This window comes from Schistocerca gregaria, chromosome 2 (assembly GCF_023897955.1).
Source record: "Schistocerca gregaria isolate iqSchGreg1 chromosome 2, iqSchGreg1.2, whole genome shotgun sequence".
Lineage (NCBI taxonomy): Eukaryota > Metazoa > Arthropoda > Insecta > Orthoptera > Acrididae > Schistocerca > Schistocerca gregaria.
Window position 1 is genome coordinate 790,491,462 of NC_064921.1, and position 26,633 is coordinate 790,518,094.

Sequence of the window (26,633 nt, forward strand, 5' to 3'; positions counted from 1 at the left end):
CTGGACAGCAAAACGTCAGTGACTACGCATGACAATCGTGTATAAAAGAAGCTGCAATGAGAGAGAGAATCAGATGCGCCAGCAGTCGCGGCATGTTGACGTTACCTGAAAATGCACTTTTAGTGAAGCTGTATTATCAGAGTGGAGAATGTGCTAGTTCAGCGTTACGATCCTATCGCCATAGGAAGGGGATTCGAACGGCCAAAGGGCCGTAGACAAATGCAGCTGTGGCGAGAATGATTTCGAAGTTCGAAGCCACGGGTTGCTTAGACGATAGACCCCGTAGTGGCTGACTGAGCACAAGCCGTAATGCTGCTAGACGGTTCAGGAAGAAATGGAGACCGTAGCGGGTTCGTCTATGCGCAGGGAAGTGAGCGCTCGTGCAGTCGCACGTCGTACCGGCATTCCATACACTACTGTTTGGTTGGCACTTAGGCGTACCCTCCGATGCTATACGTACAAAATCCATCGGCATCGTGAACTGTTGACTCACTATTTAATGAAGAAGATGGCATTTTCGGTGTGGACATTTCAAAAGATGGCGGAAGATGACTATTGGTTGAATGAGAAGTGCGGGCTGCGGGCTTTGCAGTAGGATCGTGAGTAGTGGATTGCGGTGTGAGACTTGTTCGAAATATTTTCACGCAGGGGAATGCAGTGGGGAAGCCAGTGGGCATTCTGGTGATCCTCTCCTGGAACTGCAGGTTATGTTGCAAGATTAAGTTGACAGAGTAGCAGGAGCGTAAGATCTCTGCCCTTCAGGTTCAGTTGAAAAAGGCACAGGAGGAGCTAGATAGGATAAGGAGCGAGAAGGGGAATGTAACCGTAGGCTTCCGCGGCCGTTGTCAATGTCAATAAAATTCTTCTCGGTTAGAGACCGCATTGTCATTTATAAATGACAATGCGGTCTCTAACGCAGAAGAATTTTGTTGACAGCGAGAAGGGGGTTGGGGAATGGGAGCTGGCTGTTGGCAAGAGATCTGCTAGGAGAAGGAGATTTTCAGATAGTTTTACTATTGGTGTTTGCAATATATATGTCCAATTGTCAAGAGTCTAGTGGAGAGGAATCTCTAGTAGCTGTAGATGTAGGAAGTATGCAGCTGACCTGAGCAGTTACTGTGGCTAGGACAGTTGCAAAGTTGAAGAGAAAGAAGAAGGTTCTGCAGTTAGGTAGCTCTCATGGCAGAGGTGTAGGCCAGCAGTTGCAGGAAGTGTTGGGGAGTGAGTACCACGTCACCAGCATTGTGAAGCTTAATGCAGGATTGGCACAGGTGACTATTAACATAGGGGGGGGGGGGGGGTTATGTAGGGATTTTATTAAAGAGGGTTAGGTAGTGTTTGTGGGTGGGGCTGGTAATAGCATTGATAGGGATGGGGAGTATCACATAGATAGTGACCTGGAAAAGATAGCCACTCAGACTGGCAACACGAATGTGCATTTCGTGGAACTGTTTCAGCGTCACGATCGGCCTCATCTTAATACAGCCGTCAGTCGTAATAACATGAGACTTGGGGGGTGCGCTGATGACAGAAAGCATGGGTCACATTTCAGTGGTGTCGGTGGAGTCTATCAGCAGAACGGGTTTCACTAGACATGGCCTGCACCTCAACAGGTATGGGAAGGGGAGGTTAGCAAAGCTTATAGGTGACAGCATAAGTGGAGGTGGTGGCATCACTCATGGGAAAATTCCTGCAGTAGTGGGTGTTAGAGCTGTACCTTTTTTAGATTGAAGTCAGCTGATAGGTATTACTGCTTAAGGGAAGTCTCGCTAACAAAGGAACCACTTTTGACAAAGCTTAGGTATCCGAGTAATGAGGGAATTAGTATATTTCATCAAAATATACAAGGTATTAGAGATAAAGTTAGTGAACTGCTTATAGATGTTGACTCTGAAATTATTGGTATATCTGAACACTCCTTAAAAAAGGAGATAATTCAGAGGGTTCCTTTACCAGGATACAGGTTGGCTGGCAGCTTTTCTAGGAGCTCTTTGCGGTGTGGGGGAGTAGCCATGTATGCGAAAACGGCATCCCATTTGAGTCAATTGATGTTTCAAAGTACTGCACTGAAAAGGTGTTTGAATGTTGTGCAGGTGTGGTTAAATTTAGTGGAGCTATACTTCTAACTGTTGTTATTTAAAGATCTCCAGACTCCGATTTCACAACATTTTGCTAAAGCTATAGAAGGTTCTTGGTTCACTTTATAGGAAATACAAAAAGTTAGTTATATGTGGTGATTTCAATATTAATTGTATAAATGATTGTACAAGGAAAATGATGCTGGTAGACCTCCTTAATTCATATAATCTTATGCACACCGTATTCTTTCCAACGAAAGTGCCAGGGAACAGTAGAACAACCATAGACAACATTTTTGTTCATTCCTCATTACTAGAAGGGCATTCTGTTAGCAAAAAGGTGAATGGCCTTTCAGATCATGATGCACAAATTTTAACTATATTATTTGATAATAAAACTAATTGGTTACGCATGTTTACATTCATCTTCTATGTCCTCACCTAACTTCCCAAATCAAAACATTTTTACCTAAACAACGGTAAAACTGTTAGTCCACTTGTCCGTTTCACTAAAACCATCAACATGAATTTTCCTATTGCGAGTGAATGATTAACTGTCACTTGCGCTAGATCTGCAGTAAAGAAAATTTTTAACGTTGAACGGCATTACCTTTTTAGTAACGTATTAACGATAAGCGAAGTTAACTTTGTGACTAACGTTGCGGTACACAGATATGTTACAGAACCGCATCACCCCTAGTCTATGGGATAAATACCTGCTGGAATGTACGACGTTAATGCAGGATGCCAGCAGACCGTATTATTCGTTTCGGACCTCTTGACAAGTATGGAAGTGTGATTACGCATGTCAATCACATCGCGATTACGGGCAGCATGGGGTTCCGCCTGAGCCTCAGGACGTGCGCTAGCAGCGCATGTCGGGTGTTTCAAGCGTCAACTTTGCGTCTCAATATCTCGGGATGTAATGGGAATATTGCGATGCAATCAACGCCATTGTGTATGTGCTTTGTCATACTATGGATTGCTGAAGAAAAAATATAGGAGGTCCATTGAAAAAAACATAATTTTGTGTTAAAAAACACATATGCTTTCGTTTTAGAATGTTTCCAAATATGTACATTTATGGGCCCCAGCCCTACATTGATACAGGTGAAAGTCGTTTTCCAATAACTGTTATTGTTCCAGAGATATTTTGGGTGGACAAGATAGCTGGGACACCCTGTATGTACAGCATTTAATAATCACTTTCTGAATATAACTGGTGAACTAAATAGAAACCTAGTCCCAACAGGGAATCACATAGCGCTCTTAGAAAAAAGTGTTACGATACTGTTACCTGCATTGCTCCTCCATGATACTGACAAGAGGGAGATTGAGTTAGTAATTAAATCACTAAGGACCAAGAACTCTCATGAATTTGACGGGGTATCTAGCAGAATACTGAAGTATTGTTCTATGTATGTTAGCCCAGTACTTAGCCATTTAAATTCACATAATTTGCTGTCAAATATACAGTTTGGTTTTAGAAATGGTTTAACAACTGAAAATGCTATATTCTCTTTTCTCTGTGAGGTTTTGGACGGATTAAATAAAAGGTTGCGAACGCTAGGTGTTTTCTTTGATTTAACGAAGGCTTTTGACTGTGTTGACCACAAAACATTACTGCAGAAGTTGGACCATTGTGGAGTAAGGGGAGTAGCTTACAATTGGTTCGCCTCTTACTTTAAGAACAGAAAGAAGAACGTAATTCTCAGCAATATTGAGAGTGGTAGTGATGTTCAGTCCCAATGGGGCACTGTTAAGTAGAGCGTTCCCCAAGTCTCGGTGCTGGGGCCACTGCTGTTTCTAATTTATATAAATGATATGCCTTCTAGTACTACAGGTGATTCAAAAATATTTCTGTTTGCTGATGACACAGCTTGGTAGTGAAGGATCGTGTATAATATTGAAACAGTATCAAATAATGTAGTTCGTGAAATAAGTTCCTGGCTTGTGGAAAATAATTTGTTGCCAAATCACAGTAAGACTCAGTTTTTACAGTTTCTAACTCACAATTCAACAAGAACCAATATTTTGATCAGACAGAATGGACATATTATAAGCGAGACGGAACAGTTCAAGTTCCTAGGCGTTCGGATAGATAGTAAGCTTGTAACATTACGAGTCAAGATAGCTGTAACAGAACTTGAATAGCGTAAAGTTATCATTAAAAACGCACGCCGCGCGATTTGTTACGATTTGGTCGCTCATAATAATCGTAACATGCTTTTGAATGCCATTAAAATATAACAGCGATACCTGTTTAGTGTTATTGGAAATAATATGTAGTAAATTAATGAGTAAGGTAGCCGATCCTATAAGAAGAGGTAAAATTGGGCATATTAAGGTGTTTTGCTTTATATCGACTAAGCCGATAATACGGCGTCTTTTTTTTCGTTTACTCTTAAAAAAAAAAGAAAAAAACAGAAGAGACAAGACAGTTTGGTCGTATCTGTTATTATTCCATAAACTGTAACATTTCTTCTCGTTGTACGAAGCCTTTATAGACGATCGTTTCGAGTTAAGTTTTGGGGACCTGGTCAAGAACGGACAGTTCGTAGATCCTAACTACTGAAGCTCTTCTGGACTCAGGTGCTACTGTGACCGTTGTGTGTTGTCAACGGCTTAAGGACATCATGTCTCATGCTCTAAGATCGACACGCCTTTTCTCTTGGTATAACGGTGCCTCACGGTAACAACGACAACGCCGACGACGAATGAAGAAACGGTTGAAGCTGTCGTGGAAAGCCCCTGCTCAGGATCTTGTTCAGAAACTAAATGCTGCTTTATTTACCATTAGAACAGTATCTGAAATAAGTGACAGTTCAACACGAAAAGTAGTCTACTTCGCATATTTTCATACGCTTATCTCGTATGGTATTATTTTTTGGGGTAATTCCTCTGATTCAAAAAGGGTATTTTTGGCTCATAAACGGGCTGTTCGAGCTATATGTGGTGTAGGTTCGAAAACCTCATGTCGACCCCTATTCAATAGTCTGGGAATTCTGACATTGTTCTCACAGTATATATTTTCTTTAATGTCGTTTGTTGTTAGCAATATTAGCTTACTCCCAAGCAGCTTTCACTCAGTTAATACTAGGCAGAAATCAAATCTGCATGTGGAATGCACTTCCTTGACTCTTGTGCAGAAAGGAGTGCAGTATTCTGCTGCATCCATTTTCAATAAGCTACCAGAAGAACTCAAAAATCTTAGCAGTAGCCCAAACTCTTTTAAGTCTGCACTGAAGAGTTTCCTCGTGGCTCTGTCCTTCTATTCTGTCTAGGAGTTCCTGGAAGCAAATTAAGCAAATTCAAGTGTTACATTGTTGATTATCTTTATTTAAACATACGACTTGTCTCCTGAATATGTTTCTTATATTTGATTTTAATTGTTTCCACTATCGTGTTATAATTTCATGTATTGATTCGTTCCATGACCATGAAGACTGCTGCTTCATTTGGTCCCACGAAACACTAAATAAATAAATAAATAAAAAGTAACGTGTTGTGGACCGACAATGCTCATTTCACGCTCCGAGGGTCTGTCAACGCCCACAACTGCAGAATTTGGGCTACCGAAATTCCTAGAACTGTCGTGGAAACTCCATTGCACGACGAGAAAGTCACGGTATGGGTTGTATTTACCACATACACCGTTATCGGGCCTTTTTTCTTCGAGGAAATGCGTGATTCTGGTTTTGTAACTGCTACCTTGACGGGTGAGAGGTACGCCGATATGTTACAGAATCGCATCATCCTCAGCCTGGCCTGTAAACACCTGCCGGAACGTACAATGTTTTTGCAGGATGGCGCTCCACCCCATATTGCTAGACGCGTGAAAGATCTGTTGTTTGCGTCGTTTGGTGATGATCGTGTGCTCAGCCGCCACTTTCGTCATGCTTGGCCTCCCAGGCCCCCAGACCTCAGTCCGTGCGATTATTGGCTTTGGGGTTACCTGAAGTCGCAAGTGTATCGTGATCGACCGACATCTCTAGGGATGTTGAAAGACAACATCCGACGCCAATGCCTCACCATAACTCCCGACATGCTTTACAGTGCTGTTCACAACATTATTCCTCGACTACAGCTATTGTTAAGGAATGATGGTGGACATATTGAACATTTCCTGTAAAGGTTCAAATGGCTCTGAGCACTATGCGACTTAACTTCTGAGGTCACCAGTCCCCTAGAACTTAGAACTAATTAAACCTAACTAACCTTAGGACATCACACACATCCATGCCCGAGGCAGGATTCGAACCTGCGAGCGAAGCGGTCGCTCGGTTCCAGACCGTAGCGCCTAGAACCGCACGGCCATTCCGGCCGTTTCCCGTAAAGAACATCATTTTTGCTTTGTGTTACTTTGTTGTGCTAATCATTGCTATTCTGATCAGATGAAGCGCCATCTGTCGGACAATTTTTGAACTTTTATATTTTTTTTGGTTTAATAAAACCCCATGTCATTCCAAGAATGTGTGTCAGTTTGTACCTCTCTATCTACATTATTCCATAATGCTCAGAGCTCTATCTACATTATTCCGTGATTTATTCAGTTTTAAAATTTATACTGACTTTTTGATCACCCGGTACATTAACATATTACAGTAACGTGTAACTAGAAATGTGACATCCTTTAAAAGCAGATCTGAGTTATATTCAAGCATGACGGCATAAAAACATGCTGACACCAAAAAGCGGTCTTGCGTTATGTTGTTGAAAGATAACGTCAAATACCACAAACTTAGGTCACAGTCACTGGTCTTAATAAGTCAGCCATGTACTGCCTACTGTCAATACTCACATCTACGTGAATTACAAGCGATCGTGTTATGTATTCAAAGGCATCCCATGCCATAACTTCAGGATCTGCGCCATTCTGATTATGACAATCCAATCTGGCAAGTCTTCGTTTTCGGCGTCTTCTTTATGAGTCGTGAGTCTTCTGTGGCCAGCCGCCAAGTCCTGTCCTGAGCCAAGCTAGTCATCTTAGAGCAATACTTGCACCCAACGTCTTCTTCTACGGTTTTTACCCTCTACAGCTCCCTTTAGTATCATGAAAGTTATCCCTGATGTCTTAAAACGTGTCTTCTTGTTGTTAGTGTTCACCCTATACTCCCTTCCGCGCCGTTTCAGCGGAAAACTTCACATTCCATACCTTACCAGTCCATCTAACTATCAACGTTATTCTGTAGCGCCGCATCTCAGAAGCTTCGATTCTCCTACGTTCCGGCTTCTCATAGCCCATGGTTCCCTTCCGTACAATGCTGTGCTCCAAACTTATATTCTCAGGAATTTTTTCTCCGAATTAAGGCCTATATTTTGTACCAGTGGACTTACATTCGCCAGGAATGTCCTCTTTGCCTGTGCTAGTCTGCTTTTTATGTCCGCCTTACTTCAATCGTCATGCGTTATTTTGGTTCAAAGATAAAAGAATTACTTAACGATTCCTATTCCGTTAGCATCAATTTTGTTGTTCTACATCTACATCTACATCTACATTTACACTCCGCAAGCCACCCAACGGCGTGTGGCGGAGGGCGGAGGGCACTGTCATTACCTCCCTTTCCTGTTCCAGTCGCGTATGGTTCGCGGGAAGAACGACTGTCTGAAATCCTCCGTGCCCGCTCTAATCTCTCTAATTTTACATTCGTGATCTCGTCGGGAGGTATAAGTAGGGGGAAGCAATATATTCGATACCTCATCCAGAAACGCACCCTCTCGAAACTGGACAGCAAGCTACACCGCGATGCAGAGCGCCTCTCTTGCAGAGTCTGCCACTTGAGTTTGTTAAACATCTCCGTAACGCTATCACGGTTACCAAATAACCCTGTGACGAAACGCGCCGCTCTTCTTTGGATCTTCTCTATCTCCTCCGTCAACCCGATCTGGTATGGATCCCACACTGATGAGCAATACTCAAGTATAGGTCGAACGAGTGTTTTGTAAGCCACCTCCTTTGTTGATGGACTAAATTTTCTAAGGACTCTCTCAATGAATCTCAACCTGGTACCCGCCTTACCAACAATTAATTTTATATGATCATTCCACTTCAAATCGTTCCGCACGCATACTCCCCGATATTTTACAGAAGTAACTGCTACCAGTGTTTGTTCCGCTATCATATAATCATACAATAAAGGATACTTCTTTCTATGCATTCGCAATACATTACATTTATCTATGTTAAGGGTCAGTTGCCACTCCCTGCACCAAGTGCCTATCCGCTGCAGATCTTCCTGCATTTCACTACAATTTTCTAATGCTGCAACTTCTCTGTACACTACAGCATCATCCGCGAAAAGCCGCATGGGAATTCCGACACTATCTACTAGGTCATTTATATATATTGTGAAAAGCAATTGTCCCATAACACTCCCCTGTGGCACGCCAGAGGTTACTTTAACGTCTGTAGACGTCTCTCCATTGATAACAACATGCTGTGTTCTGTTTGCTAAAAACTCTTCAATCCAGCCACACAGCTGGTCTGATATTCCGTAGGTTCTTACTTTGTTTATCAGGCAACAGTGCGGAACTGTATCGAACGCCTTCCGGAAGTCAAGAAAAATAGCATCTACCTGGGAGCCTGTATCTAATTTTTTCTGGGTCCCATGAACAAATAAAGCGAGTTGGGTCTCACACGATCGCTGTTTCCGGAATCCATGTTGATTCCTACAGAGTAGATTCTGGGTTTCCAAAAACGACATGATACTCGAGCAAAATACATGTTCTAAAATTCTACAACAGATCGACGTCAGAGATATAGGTCTATAGTTTTGCGCATCTGCTCGACAACCCTTCTTGAAGACTGGGACTACCTGTGCTCTTTTCCAATTATTTGGAACCTTCCGTTCCTCTAGAGACTTGCGGTACACGGCTGTTAGAAGGGGGGCAAGTTCTTTCGCGTACTCTGTGTAGAATCGAATTGGTATCCCGTCAGGTCCAGTGGACTTTTTTCTGTTGAGTGGTTCCAGTTGCTTTTCTATTCCTTGGACACTTATTTCGATGTTAAGTTTCTAGCTACTCTCACATCTGCTCCTTCTCATTACTTTGGTCTTTCTCGAGTTTACTCTCAGTCCATATTACGTGCTTATTAGACTGTTTATCCCATTCAGCGGATCATGCAAATCGTCTTCATACAATTTCATCAGTGAATCTTATTCTTAATGTCCTTTCACCCTGAATTTTAATATCACCGTTGAAACGTCCTTTCATTTCCGTCATAGTTTCTTTTGTGTTTGGTGGAACGGTAGCTACGAAACGCTGCATCCTTGTTTTCTTGTTCATATTGTATTTACCTGTCTTTCTCTATAGCTTAATTCTATTTTTCCCAGAATTTCGAACATCTTGTACCATTTTACATTGTCGAATACGTTTTGCAGATCGATAAATCCTTGCAATGTGTCTTGGTTTTCCTTCACTCTTCCTTCTATTGTCAAGCGTGACGTCTGGACTGCCTCTCTGGTACTTTCGCCTTTGCTAAAACCAAACTGACCTTCATCTAACAGATCCTCAGTTTTCTTTTCAATTCTTCTCTATATTATTCTCGTCAGCAGCTTGAATGCATGAGTTGGTAAGCTGACTGTGCGATAATTATCGCACTTATCTGCTCTTTTCATGGGCGAATGACATTTTTGCGAAAGTCGACATGTCGCCTGTTTCAAAGATTCCGCACACCAAGTTGAATATGTGCTTAGTTGCCACTTCTTGCGAAACACCCAACGCGTGTTATCCGGACTGAGAAAACTACTTGTATGGCGGCCACGCATTTGAAATGTAATATCCACAACTCCAATGGATAACACAGTTTTTCCTAGCAATAGATCCTAAAGTGAAGGTCTGCACAAAAAATATTTTCACATGATACGAAGGTATCTAACAGAAATAATCTTTTATTTTACCTAATAATTTATTCAGTAAAAGCATTGTAGGCATAAAGAGCTCGTGAAAGAGTGTGGAATACCTAACATATTAAGTAGGCATCAAAAGCTCGTGAAAGAGTGTGGAATACCTGACATATTCTATACAAACAGCTTCTAGTTAGTGGAGTTTTGCTCTGCAGTGTTACTCGACGAAATCTGCCCTTTCGTGGGGCGCCTTAACCAAAATAAAACACGTAAAAGAACTGGGCCGCGGTTCTCAGTACACTTCATTCAAACTTTGACAAACTTTATTACCATTTTAAAAAAGCACTATATATACTATGAGAAACAATTTCTGAGATCAGAAGCAAATACAGTAAACAGCAAGTACAAAATTTATCACCAGTTAAATCACTTCCAATTTTTTCCCCTTTTTTTCTTCTTTTTAACAAAGGGAGTAAAAGTTTGGATACCAGCAACGGTTAGAAAAATGAAACAGAGCCTTTTATGAAATTATAACTCTTTATAGACAATCCCAAAAGAACTGTACACCTCAAACGTCAAATTTTACCAAATGTTATTATCATTTAAACCACGGACTGTATATATTTGAACAAAGGACACACCTTGGGAAAAGAGTAACAAGAGCAAATAAGTCAAATACAATTTTCACTGGAACGTTACTATCTTGCCTCACTGGCCTCACTCAACATTCAAACACCCATAAAACTAAGGCGAAACTGCCTGAATTTTAGAGTTAAAAGAGATAAGAAATATGAAACGCCAGGACTACGCGCTGCATCTAATACGCAGATTACATGCTTTTCCTCTCTGAAGATTTGATTCCTAACACCAAACGCAATAAACAGAACCCAAAAGAGGGGATGAACTGACAAAATAAGGAATAACTAAAAACAATCTGTTTGCATCTAGGCACCGAGCCTACGAAATGCAACCAGCAGTGGCCAAACCAAATGCGAGTTGCCCAAAGCCAATTCCATTACAGCTCCCAACATTAAATGGGGGGAATGTCCCATATCTCCAACTCCAACTACCGTTCCGCGTTCAAAGCCTATTAATTCTCGGAATGCGACCATAACCACATCGGAAACCTTCGGGGAAGAGGGAGAACTGCCATATTGAATAAACGTCTAATTCAAAGGAATGAGCAGTTTATAACAGGAGTAGCTCCTAAGTATAAAAACATATTACACTGACAAAATATAACTGACCGCTTACGTCCTGAGAATTAGAAAAACAGTAGTTACATGAAAGAGGTACTAGATTTCAATTACGTAAGTTAGCGAACGCTTAGGCCTGTAGGCTTTAGGAAAATGTCATCTGAAGCTATTTAAACGTGTTATAGTGCAAATGAGCTGTGGGTATCACAAAACAAGATGGTAGAACAGAAAAATAATTGAAGAAATACTGCCGAGCGTGGACTAAGAAAGGTTGTCAACATCAAGCTCACTTGCAAAAACTCGATCTACGCTTTCAGAGAAGTCAATTTGTCAGAGCCAAAATTCACACTCGACAGACAAGCAACAAGGGGGCTTCATTCCACAGCCACGAATCAGCTGCCATGCGCAACTAGATTACCACATGGCAAATCAATCAATTCAGGAAGAATTGATTGAGTTCTTCACTAAAAAGTGGCCTGAGTCCAGAAAGCCATTGCATTTATTTATTTACATGTCAGGTTCCGTAGGATCAAATTAAGGAGCAAATCTATAGGGTCATGGAACGTGTCAGTACATGAAATTAAAACAGGAAAGTAATAACAGATAAAAATAAAATGTTTATGAACCCGAAAGAGTCAATCCATAAGTTTAAGTAAACAAAATCAACAATACAACAAGAATCAGCTTAATTTTTCAAGTAACTACTCGACAGAATAGAGCAGTGACCCATGAGGAAACTCTTCAGTGTCGATTTGAAAGCGCGTGGATTACTGCTAAGATTTTTGAATTCAAGTGATAGCGTATTGAAAATGGATGCAGCAGTACACAGCGCACCTTTCTGCACAAGAGTTAAGGCAGTCTGATCAAAATGCAGGTTCGATTTCTGCAGTGTATTATCTGAGTGAAAGCTGCTTATTCTTGAGAACAAGCTGATATTGTTAACAAGAAATAACAATAAGGAATATATATATATTGAGAGGCCAATGTCAAAATACCCAGACTCGTGAACAGGGGTCGACAAGAGGTTCGTGAACTTACACCACTTACTGCCCGAACGGCCCATTTCTTAGCCAAAAATATCCTATTAGAATGGGAAGAGTTACCCTAAAATACAATACCATACGACATAAGCGAATGAAAATAAGCAAAGTAGACTAATTTTCGTATCGAACGATCACTCATTTCAGATACCGTCCGAATAGTAAAAATGGTAGCATTAAGTCTTTTAACGAGATCCTGAATGTGGGCTTTCCATGACAGTTTACAATCTATCCGAACAACTCGAAATTTGAATTGTTCAGTTTCACTAATCATATGCCCATTCTGTGAAATTAAAACGTCAGGTTTTGTTCAAATGGGTGTTAGAAACTGTAAAAACTGAGTCTTACTGTGATTTAGCGTTACTTTATTTTCTACAAGCCTTTAATTTAGGTCATATATATATATATATATATATATATATATATATATATATATATATATACTGATCCCTGGAGGACCCCCACTTGACCATACCCCACTCAGACCCCACATCACAGCCATTTTTAACACTGTGAATGCCGGCCGTGATGGCCGAGCGTTTCTAGACGCTATAGTCTGGAGCCGCGCGACGGCTACGGTCGCAGGTTCGAAACCTGCCTCGGGCATGGATGTGTGTGATGTACTTAGGTTACTTAGGTTTAAGTAGTTCTACGTTCTAGGGGATTGATCACTTCATAAGTTAAGTCGCATAGTGCTCAGAGACATTTGAACCATTTGAACCAACACTGTGAATAATGACCTTTTGCTGTCTGTCTCTGAAGTAAGAGGTGAACCAATTGTGAGCTACTCCCCACATTCCGTAATGGTCCGCCTTCTGGAGCAATGTTTGGTTATCAACACAAACTTTCGAAAGGCCCAAATCAGTATGCCTCGCCACAGATTCGAGTCACGCGACCCCTTTGACACAGAGAGAAAGATGCCGCCACCCCAACACCACCGGCCCCATCACACTACTCACTCTCTGAATCACGACACCACCACCATACCCTCTAGACGAACAGCATCCTCAATACCGCGGTCGCGAACACAATTGGAAAAGGCGGGCAACTTGTAAATGGAAAGGTAGTCGAATCAGCTCAACCACCGAACTAGAAAGAGGGAGGAGAGCCTGCTCCCCCCTTTTCCTGATAGAATTAACTAATTTTCTTTTACTTGGCTCGTGAACCCGCAATAATCTGTGCGGAGATTGTGGAAAAGAAGACTAACGGCACTTAATTTCTGCATGATCTCCCAGGGACGGCGGAACCGCGGAGCCAATTTACAAGCGTAAACCGCCTTCTCTTTTAACGTGATTTTCGCGTTCTGAGAAAAGGCTGTTAACATACCATAAGTTAGCTAAGGGGGAATTCACTTGAAAATCAAATATGAGGCCGTGGATGCCTTAAAAGATCAATATTGGGACTCACTGAACGCGAAGTTGAGCCAGCGTATGGAAAGATCCAATTTCCTTTGAGAACTCCCGTGAAAAATGATCAGTGCTGCCTTCAAATTACGAATAATCGCCACAATATCGTGAAAATAACAGAATACAGGACCGACAAGTTCCATGAGCAAACAAATCTTAGATTCGCGCTCACTGCGCCGACCATACCAAAGCAGGACTCCTGCGTGCTATACCCAGAGACCTGAACCCCTGCAACAACCTCCGTTTAATCCTAGCAATTCTAGGGTCAAGATCTTCCTCCCCCTTCAGATTAGTAAGGACTTGGGGACCTCTGTCAACATCCCTGTTGCCCAGTCCTCGGAAGACCTCACTTCCCCCCCTCCCCCCTTCCTCTCCTCCCTGCTCCTCGTGATCCTGAACGTCGCCTTGGATCATGCGCCATAAGGCATCCGCCACATGGTTGCCGGGGCCCCTAATATTACTCACATTAAAACTAAAGCCGGAAATCCGAATCATAAAATGAAGGCTTTCACGACCGTATGTTTCAGCTGCCGAGAATTCTTCCAGTTTGTGTGGCCGTGGTCCATGGAACTCTTCTTTCCCTGACGTTTCGTCCAAAGCTACTTTGGACATCTTCAGAGGTGTTCCTGGTTGTGCTGGGTTTTGCGACTGACGAGTCGGACGTCGAAGAACGGCCCACATACCGTGGAAAGTGGGCGTGGTCTGGATTTCACGTGATAGCAGAGATAAACCTTGCCAAGGATAAAATATAACTATCAATCATAGTATGTGAAAGATAAAAAATCGTCAGTCGGCAAGACTCAGCACAACCAGGGTCCCTATGACGTCATTAATGAATTTATACAGAACCTAGGGCCCATAGATAACGAATGGCTATTAGAACTCTACAATCTCTGCTGGTCAAACAAGACGATACCTAAGCTATGGTTGAAGGCCAAGGTAGTAGCTATCCCAAAGCCAGGTAAACCAAGAGATGATGCTAAGAACTATCGTCCAATATCGCTGCTGTGCTGCCCTTTGAAGCTATATGAACGTCTTATCTTGAATAAAATAGCACCACAACTAGAAAGGCAAATCATTCCACAACAAGCAGGATTCAGACCAGGTGAATCTTGCACTGGCCAGGTCCTCTGCCTAACACAATACATAGAGGACGGTTTTGAGAAGGGAGAAAAAACTGGCGTGGTATTTGTCGACTTATCAGTAGCTTACGACACGATAAACCACAAAATCCTCCTGGGAAAAATTTTCAAAATGACGGGAAACTACCACCTTACTGAAGTTGTGTGATCACTGATCTCCAACAGAAGATACTATGTGGAATTTCAAGAACAAAGAAGGCGCTAGATGAACCAGAAGAACGGGCTCCCACAAGGTAGTGTTTTGTCCCCCCTACTTTTTAATCTGTATACAACCAGTTGGGCCGACGACAAGAAGCTTTATCTATGCTGATGATGTAGCCATTGCATGCCAATCTAGATCAATCAAACAGATTGAGAGAAACCTAACAGATGCCTCAGAAGTACTAACTGAATATTACAACGGGAACCAGCTTCGACCTTATCCAGCAAAGACGCAGACTTGTTTATTTCATCTAAACAACAAGGAAGCAAACAGGGAATTACAATTGGAATGGAACTCAGTTAAACTTCAACACTGCCCAAACCCCGTTTATCTTGGAGTCACGTTAGATCGAACATTGTCTTACAAGAAACACGTAGAAAAAACTAGAGCGAAAGTCAACACATGGAACGGCATAATCCGTAAACTTACCAACTCACACTGGGGAGCAAACCCTGAAATTCTACGTGCGTCATCCCTGGCATTGTGCTTTGCTCCAGCTGAACATGCATGCCACGTATGGAGTAGATCGACATATGCTCAGAAGCTAGACGCAGCATTGAATGACTCATGTCGATTAATCACGGGATGCCTGAAACCTACAAACCGTGATCTCCTTTATATGTGTTCTGGAATAGCCCCCCCCCCCCCCCACCCCCCCACAGATCAGACGGCAAACGTTGGCGATGGCCGAACGAAGCAGGCAGTGCGAAGATAGAAGACATCCCCTGTATGCACATCAGCCAGAAGATATCTCGGCAGCGGAAATCCGAATCGTGCAGCCTACTACTTGTCCAGTCTTCTGGGAACATGCCACAGTCCATCTCAGTGCATGGTTATCCATTTCTAGAAGAAACTCTTTGAGCTCGAGGGCAAAGAAGACTGCCAATATTCCCCATTCGTAAATTGAACAATTAGTGTCAGGGATTATAAACTTCCTAGAAGTATGGCAACTATTCAACATCTATGTGCATCCATATGGATAACAAAAGGGGACTCAAAGTCGGGATTACCCAATACTGGGTTAGCAAGGGCTTCTTTAGTTGCCTCAAAGGATGCCTGATGACTCTCGCCTCAGGGCTTCTTTCGTTACCTTAAAGGATGGCTGATGACTCTCGCCTCAATGGAAAACAACTCCTTTCCTATGAAGGTTATTAAGTGGTATGGTTAACTGATCAAAATTTGGGTCAAACTTAGGAAAATTACGTACTAACAGAACCCTGGGAGCCGTTACGAAATAAAGGGGACAAAAGACAGAGTTATAATAAGTGTGTAGAGGGAAATTACAGGGCATGCGGTAAAAGCCGTGAAAGGTGGCTACACTAAGTCACAGCGCCAGAGATTGCGCCAGAGAGTATTATTGGCTACACTGAGTCACAGCGCCAGAGATTGCGCCAAAGAGTATTATTCCGCCGCCTCCACTGGCGCAGTAGATGTTCAGAGAATGTCGAGGGCAGTAGTAGTCCAGAGGTTGCCGTGGCCAGTGCTTGTTGAGAGGATGTCTAGAGCTGTACTAGTTGAGAGCATGTTGTGTGCAGTTATTGTTCTGTTGGGCGAGAGAGTAAATGCTGTTCAGTTGGTGTAATGTATATACGGAAGATGTTGCAATGATCACAGCGTATTTTTAGTCAACATATATGGAGGTAACAAAATTTTTTTTAATTTCAAATCTCCTTAATAATAATACGTCTTGGTCACAGGTTCAATCAACAAAGCATCTGGCTCGTGTACATGTATTAGACTTGTAATTCTGGTTTCTATGTGCAATTATAGTATTTGTGGTTTTTCAATTAGTTCACTGTAAATGGTGTTTAAAATTTCTTGTCATATTGGGGAAGAACAGTGACAGATACATGTACTTTGAACCACACTACCCCACACAGAACAGTTATGCTTGTGCTTTGTTGTTTTGTAGCTTTTTTAGTTGCAGGGCACTTAATTAATCAGTTGTGTTAACGGAAATTTCTTTCCATTCTTTATTTTAGTCAGATTGCGTACCAGGGCTAACCGGTTACGAGACTTCGTAACCAGACTCACAGGTACTAAAATAATTGCATTTTTATAATTAAGCCCCCATGCAGCCGTTAAGATAAAATTAAAACTACTACAAAAAACTTCCTGTGACAATTTTGTGCAATTATGAAGGTTTTAATTGTTCGTTAGGCGTGTTTGTCAGGAAGCATTTCGTGTGAATGGTGTTGTTGGTGATAAAGTGTTGTAGTGTGTGTAATTTTCGTACAGTGACGAATTTTGTACGTTTTGTAAATGATTATGCAATCGATGAAAAAGGCAAAAATGATGGATAGTCAGAATGACGAAATGGTTAACATGGCGAACTCGTCAACACAAGAGAACAGTAGGATGAGTAATGAACTAGAAAACAATTTAATAAGCTGAGAAAATAGTCCGGAACCAGTTCAAAATTTTTCACAATCAAAAAATTCACCGAATACGAGATTAACGATAGAAGATTCTGAAATAATATCGAACACAGGCAGCTTTACGGCTATGCCGAAGGAAGTTAGTTTTACGGGAAATGTTATGGGCGAAAAGAATTTCGAACCAGTTAATATGGAGCAGTTGATGAGTGCAATATTAAATTTGGTACCACAAATAGGAACAATTAACTGATATGGAAACAATGGAAACACGGCTAGACTCACGAATAGGGACATGTTTCAGAAACATGAAAGATGAATTAAAGAAAGAAATTATAGAAGTACAACCGATTTTGAATGCTCACAATAAAGATTAATTTAAATAGAAATTAGACAAAAGGAACACGAAGAAAGAGATCGCGTTAAAGTACAAAAATTTTCAGAGTTAAATTTCCTACGTACACACGATGAGGAAGAAATATTTGAAAGAATCGAGGAATCCGTACCAAATGACAGAATAAATAACCTAACACAACAATATGAACATTTAACTACTAAATGTGTCAATACCGAAACCCGAGTAGCGGCACTTACGGAAGACGTAAATAAACAGAAAGAACAAATAGGTGACTTATCGGAAAGAGTTGAGATTTCAGATAAATTGACAAGTCTTAGTTTAAGTGGGGACAGAGATTCAGATGATACAGCTCCATTGCCGTTTGCAGAAACCGAAGAGTACCAGAACATAAATAAACATGTTGAAAATCAGGGAAAATTTAATGAACGCGTTAAAAGGGAATTTGAGGCGTTACGAAAGCAAGTCAAACAACCTGAAAGCGAAATCGTAGGAAACGACAGTAGAAGAAATTTAGAATCACAGATAGCAGCGGGTTTTGAAGAAAATAATTTATTTAATTTACGAGCTGCAACAAGAGAGCGCCAGGCGCGCGAACCTGATAATAATAGACATTCGGACGGGGACAGACGCAGTAGGTCTTTGTCGCCACAAGGCGAAAACTTTGACTTTAAACACTTTTTAACTGTTCGGAAATTTAAGATCTGTCGCAATTCTAAGAATGACATACATCCATGTTCATGGTTAGATCAATTTACATACACACTTCCACCAAATTGACCACTAAGTCACAAACTGGAATTTAGGTGTGGCTATTTAGGTCCTCAGGAGATTCACTACACTAAATGAATATGTGCCGTAGCGTGCACAGGGACCCGGGCTGTAGTGGTGCTATTTACCCTTTTAGTTTTCTGCACTGCTGCCTACTCTTTTACTATTCCTTGTATCTATCAAAACAACTCTTCAACTATCAATCTGTCAAGAAAAGGAGTCAGTAAAGAATAACCGGATATGACTATTTTACCCAAAAGTGATTTCGGAAATTCCCGTTTGGACTTACTCACAGAGCACCGTTGTTTCCTATCATTTCAGTGAAATTAAAGGAGATGGCTGTAGTCGATTTGTTCGGTCCAGAGGTTCGTTCTACTAATGGGTTTGCGTACATTTTGGTAATAGTGGAATTAACATCAAAATATATGTGTTTTACACTTTTACTCAAAGCAATAGCTCGTTCAGTATCTAATGCTTTCATTAAACATTTTCTTAAAGAAGTGGGTCATGTTGATAAGGTTATATCAGATAATCGATCACACTTCGCTCTAAAACTTGGCTTCGTACTCTACGGCGTCGTAAGATTAAACCAATTTTCATTTCACTTTTTCACCCTCAATCTAATGCTTCAGAGAGATGGATGAAGGAAATCAATAAATTGTCGTCTTTATTGTCATCACAATCACAGAACGTGGGATCAGTACCTTCATATTTTTCAAAACATTCTGAATGAACTCCCTAATGATTCAACTTCCTTACCACCTATATTGATATTAAAAAATAAAGCAGCGATTAATCGCATTTCTGAAATAGTTCCTTTTCCACCTTCACGGTAACTGCGGCATTCTGAAGTTGTCAACCTTGCGCTATAAAATACGGCATCTGTGGCTGCTAGAACAGAGAAATCAGCTAAACGTCCTGGTCGTTTAAAAACCTTGTCAGTTGGTCAAAAGGTGTTAAATAAATCTCATCGTTTGTCTCACAAAGGAAAAGGCTTGTGCCGCAAATTTCTTCTGCTTCATAACGGTCCATATAGAGTTCACAAAATTATTCATGACAACACTGTCGAAGTTGAAATTCTTAAATCACGGCGTTCTAAGGGAATACATCATATATTGGACGTTAATTCTTTTGTGGAATGACATACTTTTGAGAAATTAACAGTTATACGTAAACACGCAGAGAATATAAGGATACCGCGCCGTGTTCCGACGACGGCACATACTCAAAGCAACAGTCAAGTCTGCGCGCCGCACAAGGCAGTCGTTGACCGCAAACAATTACTTCCCACGTCACGCGTACCTACAGCTGATAGAGCGCTCAGTGCGAATGCACTGACAGCAGTAAACAAATACACAGTCTAATTTCTCCGAATAAATTCAGTATAAAGCTATAGTGACTTGATGAATTATGTTATTAACTTTCAGTTTTTCAGGATACAGTTGTATAAAATATTTAAAAACTTCAGGTAAATTCTGTGTGTCCGACGTTAAGAGGACTTGCTATCGGAAAAGTTTCAGGAAGAATGTAATTTCGAAAAAGAAAGTAATTAACTAAAAAGGTAACTATTAATTCAGTTTATTTTCCAGGTAACATATTTCCACTTAGGTACGTATTTTAGACGTAATTTGCTTCTCCCGATTACGTGATTTATACTTCGTGTTAACTGATTTTGACAATGACTGATTAATGAACAGAGTTGTTACTTATGTATATTATGCGTCGCTTGGCTGCACTGCTTTTTCACTGATGTCATATTTTTTTTATTACGTGTCTGCTGTGCCTATTTATTTAAATTATAAATGTCACCTGATTAGTCGTGCTGATATGGTTATGTATGTAAGTTACACTTTGTGATTTATCTGCTTGCGCCTTCATGTTTACTTATTAAGATTACATATGAGCATTTATTTGCTTATTCTGATATGATGCTAATGACCTGTTTATTGTGTAAGATATATATTTGCTGCTTTGCGTATGGATTGCATATTTACACATTTCTATTTTGTTGTCATAACTACTCTTTGGTTTGGTATATAGAAATGCAGATATACGGTGTACGAACATGGAGTTTACGTCACACTATGGTATTAATTATAGATTATTCGCTTGGCAGAGCCTCGTTGTAGGGATTGTGCTACATCCACTTGTTGACATTCTGCTCTCTACTGGCATATTTACTCGCTATTGCGGGAACAGAACAGTTACACTTGTGCTTTGTTGTTTCGTAGCTTTTTTAGTTGCAGGGGACTTAATTAATCAATTGTGTTAACGGAAATTTCCTTTCATTCTTTTTTTTTGTTACTTTATGCAGTCAGATTGCGTACTAATACTAGTCAGGGCCACCGGTTACGAGACTTCGTAACCGGACTCACAGCTGCTAAAATATTTGCATTTTTATAATTAAGCCCCCATGCAGCTGTTAAATGGTTCAAATGGTTCTGAGCACTATGGGACTTAACTGATGTGGTCATCAGTCTCCTAGAACTTAGAACTGCTTAAACCTAACCAACCTAAGGACATCACACACATCCATGCCCGAGGCAGGATTCGAACCTGCGACCGTAGCAGTCGCACGGTTCCGGACTGCGCGCCTAGAGCCGCGAGACCACCGCGGCCGGCTGCAGCCGTTAAGATAAAATTAAAAGTACTACACAGAAACTTCCTGTGATAAAACATTAGTGATATAGATATTACGGGGTCACCTGTAAAAATGGTTAAATTGCAACAAGACCTATTAGGGGAACATATTAAAAGGAGTCACGTAACAGTTCCATAGTCATAAAATAGTATTCGATGTAGGGAGTAGAAACGTACGTGGGCAGGCCAGGGAAGGGAACCACAGCTTTATGTATTATAACATCATAACATTAAATTACAGAGTGATCGACAAAATGGTTAAAATTGTAACAAAACCCCGATTAGAGAATAATTAGATGGAGACAAGTAACCGCTCCATACTCATAACTTAATACCAGTCATACGTAGTTCAAATACGTACAGAGGGAGGATGACAAAGGACTAGTATGCAAAAAGAAAAAGAAAACGGTACCTAATGGAAGAATGTGTGGTGAAAGACTGGGGGCAATAGGAGAGCAGAGGAAATCAAAATTGAGAGGATGCCAGAGTGTCTGAGTTCCAACTGGCGATTCAGGGTATCGTTGGATTATTGTTTTTAAGAGTGCAGAATATGGATATACTCCATAACGTTGAGGATATTGCCTTTGTTACCCTTACATAAAATCCTTAAATTAGTGGCCGGATAGGAAAATAAGGGTGTCCACAAAGTTTGGGTACATAGGGAATTCTAGTACATTTTATTAAATATTATATACTCTATAAATACTTATAGATATTAATAAAAATAATAAAATAAATTCTAATAATCCTAATAAATTATTTTTTTCCTGATTGAATGAAGGCTCTGTCTACAGGAGAACGAATGCAGTTGGTACTCTTAACTGGACGAGAAAAATGATCTTATCACAAAGCTGCTGAAGAAGTTAACCTCGACGCCCTCGTCGCCACCCTATTTGTTTTTGTGCCGTCGAGAAATTAATCACCAAGTTTAAAGAAACAGACAATGCATTGGACAAAACCCGTTCCGGACGACCAAATACTTCAGACGAAACGAAAGAGGCTGTCTTGGCCAAGGCTTATGCTAGCCCAAGGAAATCGCTTCGTCGGACATCCGCGGAATTGGGTGTTCCAAGGTTAACCATCTGCAAAATCCTGGTAGAGGAGAAGTTTCATCCGTACAAGTTACAAAATATTGCATTACTTAAATGAAGATGATCCTGATAGACGCAAGCAGATGTGAGAATGGTTTACAGATAAAGTGGAATAAAATATCAGTTTCACTAGAGACGTTGTGTTGTTCAGTGACGAAGCTGTGTTTAATGTCAATGATGAAGTGAACAGACAAAATCTTTGATACTGGTCTCAAGGCAGAACGCATTACCAGTCAGTGTGCTAAAATCGACGGCAATTCAGAGCTATTCCATCGAATTCATCTTAACCTTTCGAAGCTCATCCAATTATGCAGTAAAAGGCACGGAGATAATGATGAAAATATTGTTTATTAATATTAAAGTGACTATTATTATTATTTAATAGAATTTCCTATGTTTCAACTGCAATTTGCATGAAAATGCCATGAGGCGACGCGGCTATCCGTATTAACTTTTAGTAACTTTACTTGTCTTGACCACACTTTCATTTTTCATCAACCTTACTCGTTTCGACTTTCCGTCTTTTCAAAGACATTGCTATGTCATTCATATAAAAACATTAGATACATTGTTTCACGTCAGCCGGCCGGTGTGACCGAGCGGTTATAGGCGCGTCAGTCTGGAACCGCGCGGCCGCTACGGTCGCAGGTTCGAGTCCTGCCTTGGGCATGGATGTGTGTGATGTCCTTAGGTTAGTTAGGTTTAAGTAGTTCTAAGTTCTAGGGGGCTGATGACCTTAGAAGTTAAGTGCCATAGTACTCAGAGCCATTTTGTTTCACGCCAACATTCTCGAGCGTACACAGTCTCGTGGTCGGGAATGTTGACGTGATACAGTGTCTCTAATGTTTTTATATGACTGAGATAGCAATGCCTTTGAAAATGACAAAGTCGAAACGTGTAAGGTTGATGAAAAATGAAAGTGTGGTCAAGACATAAGAAAAGTTATTAAATGTACATTCCATATGTACCAAGACTGTATGCCAGGTTTCACGTAGGTGAGTAGTAAGCGCATATTTGAGGCTCAAATGTTTCTTAAACCAAATTCGGAAACTGCGCACCGTTTACTCATTGTCACAGGCTGGACAGTCATTACAAAAAATGGAGCAGATACAGGTACCAGTAGAATCAGTTTTATTGAGATAGGACTGCTTATTATGACCACTATGAATAAAAAAGGCTATGGAAATGCCTTTTCCTTTTAACTGTTTACCTGTTTTCTCGGAAATATTCGGCAAATTGGGTAACCTATGGGAAGATGGTTTTTGGTTAGGCTGTTCTGCCAGTGCGAGAGTACCATAATTTGCTGTCGGGTTGGAGAGAGAACGCGGTTGACTTTCTTTTGGGTACCTATGTTAGCGTTAATAATGAAATCGGAGATACAGCCCTTAACATAAGCAATGTACTTAGTAGTGCATAATTCTCGGTTAAAGGCTCCATCTGGTATAAGAACTGCTTGGAGTCTATGAAGGATGGACCTGAAAGCGCCTTTTTTTATAGCTGAGAGGGTGGATAGACGTTTGGTGGGTCACCACGTCTGTCACAGATGGTAATCAATAGATCTAGATAAAGGAGTGAACAATGAAAAGTGAATTGAATCGTAAACCAAAGGCCAGCATGTAGCTTATTTAGCTTAATAACAAAGATCTCGCAATCCTCGTTTGAATCAGTGTAACGTAGTAGGATATCCTCGTGTAGTTACCAGGCCAGTATTTTATTTGAAACAGCTGTAAACTGGTTGAATTTAAGGAACAAATCCAGTAACTGAACGACTTTATTAATCTCCCTAGCAAGACGACCACTAAGGGAGTGCATACTATTATACACGATATTGCGGACCTGATGCACGAGTGTTGACCTGTAGATAATTCTGATGTCCAAGGGTACCATAAATATTGTTTGGAGGAATCGTTAATTGCAAAATGATGCTCCCTGTAACGGATGTTAAGTCGAATCGGATGTCTGAAATGCTGATTCAAATGGGAAGTTAAAAGTTTCTCAGCTCGGAATCCCACAGTAGTGTGGCAGTGTATGTTCTGGGGTAGAATGTGATGACACAGCGCTTCCTTATCTGGGGTGTCGTATTGTAGCTGAGACAATTACGCATGCCATTTTTCTCTGACATCAGCATAGGACTTCCTTGTCTCTGCGGTCTTCCCGGGGATCATGTCTTTCGGCCACGTGCCAGCGCTAAGGAAGGGAGGACCCTGCCTCTTCCCCATTCACCTCTCCTGAATTTCTGCAAATTTTATGAAAATGTTGTGCCGATAAAACCTGAACAAGGTTTGGTACGAAGAACATCCGCAGTGAGAGGCATGATAATTAATGTAGAGAGATCCGCTTCAATTGTACTAATATTCATTCAGACCACGACTGGTTTTGGGACTTTAAAATACCGTCTTCAGGTGTATGAAATTATAGTATTTGGTGACACATGATGTGATGATAGGCCAATCAGTGCATTGATTTGAGCAAATGCACTGACTGGCCCATCCGCATGTTACGTGTTACCAAAATGCTATAATGTCACACACCTGAAAATAGGATTTTAAAATATCGAATCGAGTCGTGGTTTGAATAAATATTAGTACGACCGCAGAGGACCTCTCTATATTAATTAACATAAAACTTGGACTATGGAGCAATGGGAGATGCCATTTGGTCAAAAGAGTCTTGTTTCACACTGTTGTCAACTTCTAGCCGAGTTTACGTCGCAAGAGTGAACAAAAAAATGTTCAAATGTGTGCAAATTCCTAAGGGACCAAACTGCTGGGTCATCGGTCCCTAGACTTACACACTACTTAAATCAATGTAACTCATGCTAAGAACAACACATACGCCCATTCCCGAGGGAGGACTCGAACCTCCGGCGGGAGAGGTCGCGTAATCCGTGACACGGTGCCTCTAATCGTGCGGGCACTCCGCGTGGCAGGAGTGAAACACGGCGGGTGTTCTGGATGAATTTGCAGTCATATCGTGGTATTCCACGGGACCCATGGTTACCCGTAACGTCGCATTACTGTCAAGGATTGTGAGAACATTTTAGCTGATCAGCTCCATGCCATGGTAAAATAGTTGCCACCCAATGGTGAGGTTGTGATCCTAGACAACAGGGCCCTTGTTAGCACAGCTCGCATCATCCATGACTTGTTCTATGAGCACATTGATGAATTATCACATCTGCCCTGGATACTACAGCCACCGAATCTCCTTATAATTGAGCCTACGTTGACTTATTTGGTGAGAAGGATGCGCGACTGCTATCCACTTTCATCGTCGTTAGCTGAACTAGCCACTATTTTGTAGGAAGGTTCTCCTGAAAACCACAGATGACCTGTATTTATCAATTCAGGGGAGACCGGCAGCTGTTTTGCATGTCAACGGTTTTCCTACACCGTATTAGGGATGGTAATACGATTTTGATCTTTCTTTACTTTTGTCCATCCCCTGAATGTGCAATACTACCGAATATCTGAATATTGCCGGATTCTTTTTCCCACTCGTCTGCATTAATTAAAATTTTTTCTACGTTTATAGCGAGCTGCCATTCATTACACTAAATAGAAATTCTAAGTAATCTGTATCCTTCTACAGTCGCTCAACGACTACACTTTACCATACACAACAGGGCCAACAGCACACAGTCAGAGACTGCTGCTCATGTTATCCCTCAGATCATTCACGTTTATAGTTAACAAGAGTGGTCCTATAACACTTCGTTGGGGCACTCCTGATGATACGAGGACAACGTACGGCGTTCTATTAATTAAGAAGTCTTTGAGCCACTCACTCCAATCCTCACGGTAATAAGTGCAGGGAATTGCCGTCCCCACACTGATCCTCTTACTTACAAAAGCAGTTATTACCCCACATATTTACGGAATGGACTCCATTAGTAATTGTTGTGCTCTGCAACTGTGAAAATGTTATAATGAGGAATAAACACAGCAATCAGCCGCTTATAAATCTGTATTTCATTGCAGATTTCAGCTACAGGATAGCCATCGTCAGTGGGTGATGATGGTTATAGTATAGTTGAAATCTAGATACATAGATCTGCTATAAAATACATTTTTATATGCAACTGATTGCTATGTTCGTCCCTGAGGACACGATTCTTTTGAAAACCATAAAAGGCATTATTTATCCATTCCGAGACGACTGGAAGTTCTTTCCTTTGCCATTGGCTTTCCTAAGCCGTATTAGGCATGGTAACACATAGTTTTGGTGTTCTCATGTTTTTGTCCACACCTGTATTTTTCAGTATAATACCTGCAAAAGACAATCCTTATCGTAATGACTAACACCACTACTTTTCTCGCAGACTCAGTATTTAATAAATCTTATTTTCAAAGTAACATCTTTGCCACATTTCCCGCATATCACTCATCTTATTCACCAAGACTTTAAACTGCTGTCCCACACCTGGCCTCCCTCACCTCAGTGGATACGAGCTAAGCTGACTACGATCCCCAAGAAGCTCAAGGACCCCACGG